Consider the following 13,501-nt stretch of genomic DNA (forward strand, 5'->3'; position numbering starts at 1 on the left):
GACTAACAGGCCTGATATCGCGATGGTCGGCGCAACCGTAACAAGCACCGGCCACCCCGCTAAAATTTACACCATCTTCCCGCGAGGGGAACCATGGGGTAGATGCGACGCATCGGGGGTGAACATATGCTGCGTAAATAGGACACGCAATAACAGCAATCCACACGCTAACATAACGGAAACGCAACGGCAACCCCCGATGCGTCGCATCTACCCCATGGTTCCCCTCGCGGGAAGATCGTGCAAAATTTTCCGTGGGCTTTCTCTCTAGTGCCGTTGCTGATCGCGGAGGGCGTGCGCATTCACACAAACACCCGCGCGGCGAATCACGCGCCACAATTCTGCCGCGCTCCCACACTGCGCAGGCGCGGCATGTGCCGACGTCCCGCCGTCACGCCGTCCTCTTTCTTCCGCACTGCACTAGCATTCGTTTCCATTCTTATCCCGCGTTCGTTCTTCCTTGCTTCAAAGCACGCGCACGGGCTTCAGGCACTTTTCAAACTTCAGGCACGCGCAGAAATTTCTTGACGTCCCCTCACGAGGAAATCCCCATTGAAACCGAAACCAAGTAACCGAGGCACCATCGTCATCGCCAGCAAACACATGGCAGCTTTCTTCGGTTTGTTGTTGCTTGAAAGCGCTTTTCACCTGCGGGTTCTCAAAAGACCACGGCTGTCTTGCGTCGGGGGCTACAAGGCGTCCCGCTGCGCTTTTGTGTCCGTTTTTCTGCAGCTTTTAAACCGTCGTCTTTCCACAAACGCGGCGCTCATACTTGTCGATCGTGGATTTGTTGCCGACTAATCATTTGTGTTTGTAAACAACCCGAGTGTGCTCCACTGTGCTTCGAAGGTGAGATTTCGAGCCGAAGCGGCCTAGGTAAGTGACATCTGCTCGGCTTGGTGTTTAATCGCCACACAAAGCCAGGTGTTCCGTCGAGGTCAACGTTTGTTACCGTCCTTAATCTGTCGATTCGGCTGGGGTGGCTTGTTTCGTCTGGTCTTTTCGCGAGAAGAGGTTTAGATGATTGTGGTTTCTTTGTCACGGCAGATCGCAAAGCGGTCGGGCTTTTACTGTTTTATTAGTAATGTCAGAACTTTCACGAGATTAAACTTGAACGTGCATCGATTACTGGTTTTTAGACGAGTAAAAACCGTCGCTTCGATCAGTTCGGCTGTTTTGACAGCGTCCGCAACGTGATTTATGAGCCATTCACGGAGTTGCGACTTCTCGATGTTGTAAAGAAAGCTAAATAATTTGCTCGTCGTCTGTTTAAAACGTAATTCCCCGTAATCTTGGCCTCCACACCAGGTTTTGTCTTGCATTGCCCGCCGGTTCCTTACCTGTAGAAAATGACAACAGCCGTAAACTGCACTACCGTGGAGTTTTCACGGAGTTGCGACTCCTCGATGTTGTAAAGAAAGCTAAATAATTTGCTTGTCATCTGTTTAAAAACGTAATTTCCTATAATCTTGGGCTACACACCAGGTTTTATCTTGTATTGCCCCCCGGTTCCTTACCTGTAGAAAATGACAACAGCCGTAAACTTCACTACCGCGGAGTTAGAAAAGGGAAAGGGGATCTTCTCAGTGAAACTTCTCACCTTTTGCACTTTCTTGTTCAGTGCTCACAGATCCAAATGCCTGCGCGAACGACGCCGCTGGGTGGAACAGGATTTGCCCATACTATGTGACCGCTTTGCTTTCTTCGCTAGCGCTTGTATACAAGAATAACGGTTATTTTCCTTATCCTGTAGTCTACAAACCCTCACTTTTGCCAATACGTTTATTGTCTTCATAAACGACGCAAGTTTGACAGACGTTGAACTTTCGAGTGTTACAAATCTTATTTTTCGTTACCTCATCTTACTGAAACATAAAACCTCGATTTGGTTTTGGTTGCCTACTTTCTGTTACATGTTACCGATTGCGTTATTTCGTTCTAGAATGCGATGCACGCCTGGCTTCAAGGAGAAAAATGCGTCCGTCCGTGCGTGCGTCACGTGGTCTCCAACGTCACCATCATTGTGGAGAGCAGGAGGGGTGGTGTAGTGCAGTAAAAGTGGGACTCACATAGGCGCCGACTACGGGGGGGCTTGGGGGCCCGCGCCCCCTCCACGATTTCCCGTGGGAAGCAGAGACCTCCCCCTTCCCTACTCCCCGAAGTCCCATTGCCAGTGCCATTACCAGTTGAGGTTTCTTTTAAGTAACCTCCACGTTTTCACTTAAAATTCTATTGTGTCTAAAAGTGTACTGCATCATTGTTGGCACAGACGTGCACGGCTTACTTTCATACGTTCCATTCATTCCTTCAAATCCTTACTGTAGGAGCACCAGTGGCGGTTGCGTCATCCGTATTTTTATTCCATTTTATTAGCTTTCGACTGTGAACGCCGTGTACACACAAAATTTGTTTAAATGTATGCACAGAAATAATTAATATTTTTAAAGAGACTGATGGAACCTACTAACTGTCCACCTCGCGTTGAATTGCTCTACATGCTTTTTGAGCGTGAAAAAAAAAAAAAACCTGTAGTCTTCAGTGACCCCTTCGGCAATTTTTTATCAGCGGCTTGTGAAATGCACATGAGTGTTCTGTGTCTCAGTATTGCTGCTCTTTCCAGTAGGCAATCTTGATGATGACTCGTGGAAAAGGAAGCTCTCCTAATACTTTACATTTCGTAAGGATGAAGACATCGTCACTTGCACGAAGAGGTCATAAAATATATTTAATTCATTCAGTGCTGAAATGAGGCCAAGTCTCATTCACTCCAAATCGGAATCAGATTATGGGGTTTAATGCGCCGGATTCTACACTCACGCTTCAGGCGTGGGTGTAGGGCGGAGGGCTCTGATTAATTTTCACCGCGTGGGGATCGTTAAGGAGCGCCGAAATCTCAACATTCTATACATATATGAAATCTACTCATCATTATCACCATCATGTATATACATTATCATCATGTATATACATGATGAGTATGGGTAGATTTCATCATCATGGGCTGCAAGTGAAGTGGGAGAGAGAGAGATAGGTGTCGGGCGAGTCTGGGAAAATTAAAACTTTCCGCCTATGAGTGGGAGGGAGTGGTGAAGGGGGTTTGGAAGGATGCCTGCTCCAAGACTGAAGTCTGGGGAGAAGTTTGCGATGGAGTGTGTAAGAACAGCAGGAAACATTCCTGGCTCTTCGTTGCGATGATGATGTGGAAGATGATGGCGTTGTCTGTTTCTGAAGTGGGTGTGTGGTGTGAAAATGCGGGGGCAAAGCATGGATTCAGACTGTGCAGGATATGAGAACAGCCTTTGTTCTGCAATGGCCGTCAAGATATAATGACTTGATCGGTCTCAATTCAAGTGGCTAAGTGCAGTTAGTCATTATAACCAGTTCACAAGTAGGCATCATACGTATGCCTAACAGCTCTTCTCTTCACCCTTTTTTTTTTTTTTGCGGTATAAAACATTGCATTACTCAAGCTTAGCTGCCGTGCCTAGAGGGTGATTAGGATTTTTTATCTGCGTGCGTGTTGGAAAAGAATTTGAAAGCCCGCATCACTATAACCACTGCTTTCAGAACCTAGATGGACAGCTATTTTCTACGTTTGCACCATCATTTTATTAGAAAATGTTACACCTGTAAGTGTGATACCATGCACACTTCTATAATTTTTTTTTATGGTCTTAATGGTTACCAATGTAACAATTTTAAATTTTCCTTTGCTTTCAGGGTTCACGTCATTTCTCCAAGCCTCTGGAATGTGTGCCAAGTTTAGTTTGATTCGTAGAATAGAACTCTTACAGAGACCAGTGACATTCACACTTCACGAGAGCCGTTATCTGCATTGGCACCATCGTTTTTACGTACTGTTGAAAAAGTACACCAAGTGTGATGAAAGGGAAAGTTCAGATGCTCTCAGTCAGGGCATTCTGCATGACTTGCATATTTTATTGGTCATCGAAGCAAAAAAAAAATACAACTCAGAAAAAAAACTTGCCAGTGCAAAGATGGTTTTCAAAGAACCACGTAAATTTTCATGGTGTCTTTTGTTTCACATTAACCTAGAGCAGTTTCCTTTTTCTCCAAATGAGAACCATTGTATTCTTTTTTAACTAACACATTTCTTCCAGGCATGCACTTCTATAAACTCACGTTTAAAAAATTAAAATGAGAAGTGCCTTTGCAAATTCATCATTGTCACTAAACAGGTTAATGTCCTCGTGTCTGAAATTAGATGCTAAATGACTCAGTAGAATTATTTGCTACTGGCTAGCCTAAAACTCGGAATTTTAACTTTATTTTCTAAAATTTCATCAGTAGACCTGTTGCTGTCAAATGTTTTGCCACAGGTAAGTAATTGTCAAGTGGCTATTATTGATATTTACTGAGTAACCGTCCATCTCCCATCTCTAAGGCCACGTATGAAGCTTGTTATTGCTGTGTGGTGTTCTGAAAAAATTGGTTATTTCGCTAGTACATGATCACTAATGCAAAGCATAAGAACTGGTAATGTGGAAAGCTCATGTCCTGAAACCAACTTCAAACATTTAAAAAAATCATCTTTAAAAAAAATTATTTTATTCTGAGCATATTTTCTAATTCCTAACAATTGTCTCTGCTGCTGTAGTATTCCAGTTACAGAAAAAAAAAAACAGCTACTGTTTTTTCTGCAACCTTAGTAATATAATAAAGGATTGAGTACGACAATAGAAAAAGTCCACAACTTGCAACTAACTTTATGTGACACATATGCTAGACCGCCATGACACAAAGAATCACTCATACACCAAGTTTCCCTTTGCACTGTGCCGCACGACACTTTCGGGGCCCGTTTCATAAGTGTGCATTATCATAACAATGAATTGACTTGTCTTTTCTGGGAGTGACAGAAAGGGCGTGCTACCGTGTGGTATTTTCTGTAAAAACAAAAAAAAACAGATGAGAGCGAAATTGTGGAGACTGACGAGGTCACACGTATGCATGTGCGGGTGATTTTTGTGTTATCACGCTGTCCCTGTCAATCACAAAAAATGAAAGCAAAAACCACATAACTGGGGAGAAACGGAAAAAGATTGTGTGCTGGTGATTTTTGTGCTAGCCTTGTCACACGCGGAAAAAGAATTGTACTTTCTTAGACAACCCATTTCATTGTTATGGTAGTGCACATTTATGGCACAGGCACCAGAAGTGTCAAATGGCATAATTGAAGACGAAACTTTGTATGTGTAATTTTTTGTGTCACGGTGGCATTATATAAGTGTCACATTTTCTTAGTAACGTTATTTGCAAGTTTTGTATTGTGTCGTGTACCTTTTGTGCCGTCGTCTTTTTGTGCAGTGAACTAAACGTTTAATATAAATTACCAACTTGGTGAAACCTACTCCCTATTAGGTATTTTGAACTCCTGCTGATACATATTGCATTTCTCTGTCCCCAAGTAGGAAGTTAATTAAAGCGTGGTTATAACTAAGTGATTTATTTTCAGTGTCTTTTTTTTTTCTTCAAGTTGTGTTTTCTATGTAAATTTTCTTTATGGATAACAAGAAAGATGCTTTGTTGCTTCTTTTTCAATGGGGTGGGGTCAAATATGTTATTGTAAATCGCTACGGATTTCTTGTGTTTAATGCAACCAAATTTTTTTCTTCTAGGATTGCCAAGTGTTTCATTGCAAAAGCCGGAAGTGCTCTGGATACTTCTGCACGATTTTATTCCCTCATCAAAGGCACCTTTTCCAGCAGGGGAACTAACGTTGGCTCTACAGAAGTGGCTGCATTTGCCCTGTTACTGTTAATAACAGTGTTGTTTTGCTTGTTAATCTGTATGCACGCACGCTATCCGCAGTACAGTACTTAGTTAAAATGTGCTTTCATGGTACGTGTGCCTAAATTGAACACGAAAGTGACCGTTAGTCAGTTGTCTTTTTGACTTCTTCTGCAGGTTATCGAATTAATTCAGAGCAAGAAACGCCAGTTTGAAGCAAAAGCTTAATTTATTTTGGGTTATTTATTTTGTCATTGTAAAAAGGGTTCTGAACATCTGCAAGTCCACAAATGTGAAAATATCTGAGTGCGGATGGTACTCAAACTGTGCAGCCTTTTTTTTTTTTCTTGCATTGCCAGGTGCCATTGGTGATAGATTGGATGTGCGCCTATGTACAGTAATTGTTATCTATTGTACTTGTGTTAAACTGTCTAGCCTTTTTTTTTTTCTTGCATTGCCAGGTGCCATTGGTGATAGATTGGATGTGTGCCTATGTGCAGTAATTGTTATCTATTGTATTTGTGTTACGTAACTTTGGTGAAAATGACTGGCGTGACTGTACTTTCAGCTAAAAATGAACCTTGGGCCAGCCCAGTGTAGCTAGTTTTAGTTTTAGCTGAAACTGATTGCACGATGTACACTGTTCGAGCCAGAAAGTAACCTGTGAGGTTAGCTTGTTTGAAGTGTAGATGTGTTGTCTCATTCCTGTGCCTGTCATTTGCTCAGCCACTTAAATAGAACTGGTTCTTCCTGTTCAAGATCGTAAAAAACTTTGGAATGCAGGAGAGCCGTGTATTTGACCGCTATACAAGTCCAGTACCAGCTTTGCAGTGTCTCTTGCCTGTTTTGTTCATGCAAGCAAGGTTCAACTGTTTCACATTCATTGTTCACTGATGGCAAAAATGTTCAAAGCAGTTATGTACAGCAGATGTTGTGTCACAGTAGCCAAGGATGTTCCCAGATTTTGCACTGTTTTCTTTTTTTTTTATTTTTTTTTTAAACAGGTAGAGCTGCAATGATAGATTCTAATGTTTAATTTGCAGGCTGTGTGATTGACTTTACCTTTGTGAAGAAAAACTTCCTACCTTTCCTGTGTTCCTGAGATCATGTGATGTGTGCTGTGCAATGCCCTTGTTGACTGCCGAGTTCATGGCTTTTTGATGATCTTTTTTTTTTGTCATGTCGGCAGAACTTTGGGGTTGTAGATTAGTCGGTAGAAAGTTGTAGCTATGTCTTGTTTGCACCCGGTGAACATTTCTTGACTTTTGCGAGACAAAAGCTATTCCCGAACAGTGCTGCTAAAGATCAGGCATTCAAAATCAGCGCTGTGCTTGTGAATTGCTTCAAAATCTCTGACAGCCAGTTTTTTACTCTGTAAAACGTAGCTAAGAAGTTAGGGCTGCAGTTTGAGGTGTTGAGAAGTGTAACGTGTAGCCTCATGGAAAACTTCAGCTGACCTCATTAGACAGCTACGATTGCTTCCTGGAAAAGAAAAACTGAATGTTAACGGGCCTACACACTTTGTTTAGTCCACCACTTCGGTCATGCCAGTTTTTGATCTTTTTTTTTATAAAATTATCAAGTCATTGAGGCTAGTTTATGGCCTGTCAAGGTCACAGACATGAAATCAGAGCCTTCTAGTAGAAAAGACTTCCTATCACAGTATGCAGACAAGCAGAAAAATCCGAAGTTCAGCGATTTCCTATACGTTCAACTATACAAGCAGTCTGCTTGAAAAGCATAGGATAGGGGAAAGATGACACAATACAGCTGTGTGCTGGGTTGTGCCGGCTTTGTTTAAGTGCGAAGCACTTTAGGGGCCCAGCTTGTATAGCTCGTTCGAAATCCCGGCATCACGCACACAAACGTAGGCTTCAAAAAGATAACCATTCCCCCTGGTCAGGATCGAAGCTGGGTCCCTTGCGTTGTGAAGCTAATGTCTATCCCATTGTGCCACTGATGCACATGTTACTCATATGCAAAGTGTTGGTGGTGATCTTTGCGGTGTGCTGTTGGGACGGAAGCTGCCGTTGCTAGGCCGCCAATAAGTGCACCATAACATAAAATAAGGAAAAAAATCACGAAGTGAAGCATTAATTACCCCAGATTAGTGAAAACTCAATCCAGTGTCTCTTTACAGGCCTTTTCAGGGGTTGCGGCGCCCTCTCTTGACTATTTTCAGTATCAACGCCAGGCCGATACCAAACCTAGTCAAGAGAGGACGCCATATCCCCTTTGTCGAAAGCGATTTGCATCCAAAATGACCACCAACAGAAATTGGTAGCTGCTCATGCATGTTGAAACAAGATGCCGTCCGTTGACTCGACCTCCTCTCCTTGTTACCGGTACCAGTGGTACCTCGCAGCCACGCAGACTGGCGTCTGCAGCTGAGCTCGCACTTCCTGCACCCGGGAGGGGGCGGAGGGGCTGCTCAGTTCCGGTGCCAGCGGTGCTCGCGGATGTTCACGCGGCGCAGCAGCCTGGAGCGGCACGCGCTCATCCACACGGGGGACCGGCCCTTCCGCTGCCTCTACTGCGGGGCCTCCTTCGCCCTCAAGCAGACCCTGTCCCGCCACGTGCTCACCCACACGGGCGAGAAGCCCCACAAGTGCGATTTCTGCCTGCGCACCTTCATCCAGCGCTCCATCCTGGTCCGCCACCGCAAGAAGCACTTGCAGGAGCTCGGGGGCGTGGCTGTCCGGTGAGCCGCCAGCGTCCTCATCCGTCAACCGGTCAGTCCGTCAACCCGTGTGAGTGCGCTTGACTGGTGTCCTCGCCACCGCCGTTGACCAGACACTCATCCATTAACCCGCGTGAAAGTACCCTACTAGCGTCGTCATTAGCACCAGGGACTGGTCACTCTTCTTTTGACTGGAGCGACTGACTGGTGTCGCAATCGGTGCTGTCAACTGGTCACTCATCCGTCAACTGGTGTGAATGTGCTTGACTAGCATCATCAATAGCGCCATGAACCAGTTGCCAATCTGTTGACCAAAGTGATTGACTGGTGGCACTATCAGCGCCGTCGACTGATAACTCATCCATCAATCCGTGTGAATGCGCTTGCCTGGTGTCACTGTTCCCACCATAGACTGGTCACTCATCTATTGACCAAAGCGATGCGTCTTATCCGCGGTGAAGTTGGGGAAAAATGCTCAAAGGTGTGCTGGCTGAGTGGACCTGGTGTCATTGCGAAAACTCACGGTGGACTTGGTTTAACGCCCCTGTGTGGCAAGCCTGGCGTCTGTGTCGAAGCTGGCACTTTTCGCACGAGACGGGTCTGTCGACCGATGTGAGCGCACTTGACTCACATTGTCACTCGCATAAGAACTGGACCTTGCATCGTTGCAGAAAGTTGGTGGCTTACTTGGCTAAAGCTGTTCGCTTGATGATGTTGGTGGGATGTCGTGTAGAAGTGCACATGCATTATGTCTGGCAGCTGTTTTTGAGCCTGTGCTCACCATGCGGCAACTAGATGTTCGACGGCGGTTAGATAGTGAGCGGCACTGAATCTCCACCCAGGTGCACTGTTTGTGCACACGTTCATATTGCCGTGGGGCGAGTCTCTGTAGACGGGTATAAAAAAGCCAAAAACATTGCGCTCCGCCGATGCACTTTCGTCCAAAAAGTTGAGTGCGCCAAAGTGCCGGAGAAGTTAGTTTTAGGCGCATTGCCGTTGAGTGGAGACAGGTTTTTGGACACCTCGTGTTGCATTTACAGGCTTTGCCGCCGGCTGTGCACTTTGCGGAGCCAGTGTCTCTGAATGTCAGCGCAGCTTTTGGTGTAACCTCAACGCTATCGTGTGTCAGTCGCTTCTGGCCTGCTTAGTGTTAAGGTCAACAGTGTGGGACCCGACTTTCATGCGTGTTTGCTGTCTGTGACTTGTGACGCATTGTAAACATACACCTACTTACATGTACAATGCACAGTTTTATGGTGGGCGAACAGCCTGCCAGTGTATGATACATTTCAACGCACGCTTACAGAATGCAGCTAGTTACATGCAGCAGAGAAACTGTTACGCATTGGATGCGGAGCTATGGTTTTGGCTAGAAGTCTGGTGAATGAGGCAGCTACTTATTTTCACTCAAGCGAACTTACGGTAAATTTTGCGAATGATCTGGAGTGGTGTCCAAATCCATCGAAGATGGACAAAATCTAGCCGGGAGTGAGCCAATCTGAACTTTCCGGTGAAATGCAGTTAGTTTCGGCTGAACCCGAGGTTTCTTATCAGAGCGAAATAATGGAGTGCTTCATGGCGAAGCAAATTGATTCAGGACGACCGGTGAAATGCGAATAGTCTGCATCGGGTCAAATTAATTCACTCGAGACTGACCGGTGCAACTCGCTATTACTTAATGTACACAAATATGTTTTAGTTGCACCGAACACAATCCCATTGTGGTTGTCCAATCACTGCATGTAGTTGACAGCTTATTTCACGATCAGTATCTGTGGTGCTGCTGGCGTAGATCGTTCTACAAATATTATTGAAGTGGCACGAAAAGAACTTACGGCATCTAATACATTTTGTAGTGATAGGCAGGCAGCTTAATTTTGTCGTCTTATTTTCCGTCTGTGTTTTTTGTTTGCTGCCACGTATGACACGTGGTTTACTTAAAAGCACTACCTCCTTTGACATCTTTGCACACACAGTCATATTTCAGGCATTACTTGTAGCCTACTAGCTCGAATTGCATGTTAATTACGTAGTTAGTTGAGGGGCAGCTTGTGAAGCAGCTGTCTTTGGCGTGAGGAATTTTTGTACAAAGAGGAATTTTTGCTCAGGTCCTTTGTTCATTTGCTTGGTTATCATCGGTCGTATCAACAAATGAACTCAGGTGCTTGTTGCCGCAAACACTTCTTGGCAGACGTACGAAGTAAGAGGTGTATTCTCATGACGTCATTTTTAATGATCAATCCCGCACTGTGTTTGTTGAAACAGTGTCACGGCAAACAGAGTGTTTAAAAAAAGCAGGTCATTATGTTGCTGGCTAGAGGACTTGTTGTTGGATTCCGAAAACCGGATCTTTGAAATGTCGCCTCTCCTGCAATATTTCTTTCTGGCTCACTAAGGAAGATACTCAATGCATACCGGCTTCATACACGAGATTGCGAATAAGCTATAGGTAGTTTCTCATCATTCATTTGCTCTTTCATGAAAACCTTACCCGTGCATCATCATGCAAAAACCACGATCGTGTCCACACAATTGGGGTAAATTAACTCTCGTTGCTTCAAAGTACTAGAACTAATGGGGAAAAAAATGTTACATTCCTAACGAATGCCACATGACAGTGTACCAGTTCTTCAAAGTGATGGCAACTCATTTCAATTACTCTTGTCCTCCGAAGAACTCTCATTCTACTGTAAAATGGAGCACCGTAGAGTTCTTTTTGAATCTGCAAGTCTCCTAGGGAGACTTGCAATGATCTGACTACGTCCTCGTCACAGGAAAGAAGGGATGTTTGTGAGCGCAAAACACATACACGCAGTGTGGAAGAACGTTGATTACCTGCGTTCATGTCGTGCACACTCTTTTTGTCCCATCTTTATTTATGTGTGTACATAACAGTTGCCTATGAGGAGCCTCATGGTTTCTTTTCCTTTGAAAGACCACAGAAAGCCTGCATGCATTTCCACCTGTGACGTGCGAACGTGGAGGTATGACTTTGCACTTTAATTTGTGTTGTTTCATGTATTTCGTTGTATTGCCCTGCTACATTTTTTTCTTCTCATGGTTTAAGATTGCGTTGTACGTTGCCTTCACTCACGCCAGGGTGTTTTTCAGTCTTATTTAATGCAGTGTGCCAAGACTGTGTTAATGCTCATTGAGATTCATTTGTTAATTGTTTATGTGCCAATGTACCCGTGAAATGTTTTGTTGCGGCAGCCGTACTTAAAAGAACAAGCGTTTTAGGACCGTGCGTTTTCTAAGAATATGGTTTGGCGTGATGCTTTTTTAATCGGAGATGGTCATGCCGTGATTGGTAAAAAGCAGTGGAAGCATGAAATTTATGATGCAGTAACAATTTCTAAAAGGAGATGGTGTTTAAGGGCCAAAGTTGCCCAAATGATTTTATTTATTGTCGTGCAGTGATTGCTTTTAAAAAGGAGTGGAAGCACGAAATTTATGATGCAGTGACGATTTCTAAAAGCAGATGGCATTAAGGGCCGAAGCTGTCCAAGTGATGTTATTTTTAGTTTAGTTTCGTCTTCTAACGACTTTTTAAAGGCATACTCGTAATTTATTTTTTACCCAGTTTACAGCCGTCACCATTTTGAGGAGTGAAAATAAAACGTGTGCTCAAGAGTTTTTGGTTCACCGGCATTCTCGAATATGCTGGTTAGTAGAATACTGCACAATTTATGCTGCACTTTAGACAAGCAAGTGCTGTTTCCTGCCTCATCTTTTTGTCTAACTTGTAATACTTGAAATAAAATTTCAATCTTTTTTTCTTCTCCACTGAAACTGTTGTCACGACATTAATTGTTGAGGAGATTACCAATTCTTGACGTTGCTGACTCGCAATAAAATTTCTCAGCACATGCTCACCAGTGCACGTCAAAGCCGTCAGCACTTTATGTGGCCCAAAGGTTGTAAAGAGTTTGTAAGCTAGACAAAACAATTCCAAAGTGGCACAAAATGTGCGAACATTGAGGGTTGGACGTTCAGTGTCTAAACCTGTCGCTACACCTGTAGGCGCATCGCATGACCAGCTCAGATTTTACTAAAGCATAGTGAAAACACATAAATGTGAATATCTGTGTGAACTGTTTCTGTTAGATTTTTCATTTTAAACATTTTCCGATTGTGATTTGGGCGCTTCTTGCAGATTCTCAGGCGGTCTGAAGTGATCTGTACCTCTCCATCATGGTGTGCCTCACAACCTAGGTGCAGTTTCCGCGCGTAATACCCAAAAATCTGTGGGAAGTTTCGTTGTACATTTTTAAGTTAGTAATTCAAAACTGCTGGTGCCTTCACATTTGAGCTCGGGGTCATTAGATACTCCCAACAGGCGTTTAAAAGTTTTGCCAAATACTATGCTAGTTCAAGCTCAAATATCGCACAAAAATTGCCTTCTGTGTCCCATTTAAACATCAATACAACCTTTACGATTTTTTTAACAGTCGAATAAAAGCTAGCTTTAATTTCAGCTAGATCAGCCCTACTTTCCATATGAACTGGCAGAGTCCCCTACAGGCGTAAAACCTAAATGTTCTACGGAGATATTTTCTGGAGCGGAATGCAGCGTATTAAAATGTCCTGAGTATTCTGCTTATCACCATTTTATTTCAAATCGTGATTTGAACAGCATTTCTTTATCCTCGCGTACAAATAGGAGCGAGTTGCAGTGTGGCCGCTGACATCGTTGCCAACATTCATCTGGGCTGCACAAAACATTGGCGCAGCTAACAAATACGTTCACAAATGTTTCACGACGTTGCCAGCAAAACAACTCCGCTGTAAGGTGTTTTAGATGTTGCTCGTTCCCTTGGGCTAAAAAATACGTACTGAGCAAATTTCAGTTCTCAGTCCCTTATAGCTCACTTACATTTCCTAATTTCCCTCTCCAGTATACTTTGTTGGCTAAATAATTATGTTTGTTTAGGCACGTTTTGCACTTACAGAGTAAAAGTCTCGTCGCAGTGCTTTTTGGCGCAAAGTTCAAGATGTCTGGTTAGCGTCTTTGCTTAACGATGCGCTTCAACACCAGCCTTTAACCTACATTTCAGACCGTAAAACAAA

General features: G+C 43.8%; 1 long non-coding RNA gene across 2 annotated transcripts; it reads left to right on the forward strand.

Moving 5' to 3' along the window:
• Nucleotides 1-622: 622 nt before the first annotated feature.
• On the forward strand, nt 623-12,217 carry LOC144158931 (uncharacterized). Of its 2 annotated transcripts, none has more exons than XR_013320202.1 (2): nt 623-876; nt 1,943-8,203. It is a non-coding gene; the product is annotated as an uncharacterized LOC144158931 (long non-coding RNA). The 2 variants fall into 2 exon arrangements; XR_013320201.1 differs by having other exon boundaries at nt 628-876; nt 5,640-12,217.
• The last annotated feature ends 1,284 nt before the right edge of the window (nt 12,218-13,501 follow it).

This window comes from Haemaphysalis longicornis, unplaced genomic scaffold (assembly GCF_048455015.1).
Source record: "Haemaphysalis longicornis isolate Haplotype H1 unplaced genomic scaffold, Haemaphysalis longicornis Haplotype H1 scaffold_10, whole genome shotgun sequence".
Lineage (NCBI taxonomy): Eukaryota > Metazoa > Arthropoda > Arachnida > Ixodida > Ixodidae > Haemaphysalis > Haemaphysalis longicornis.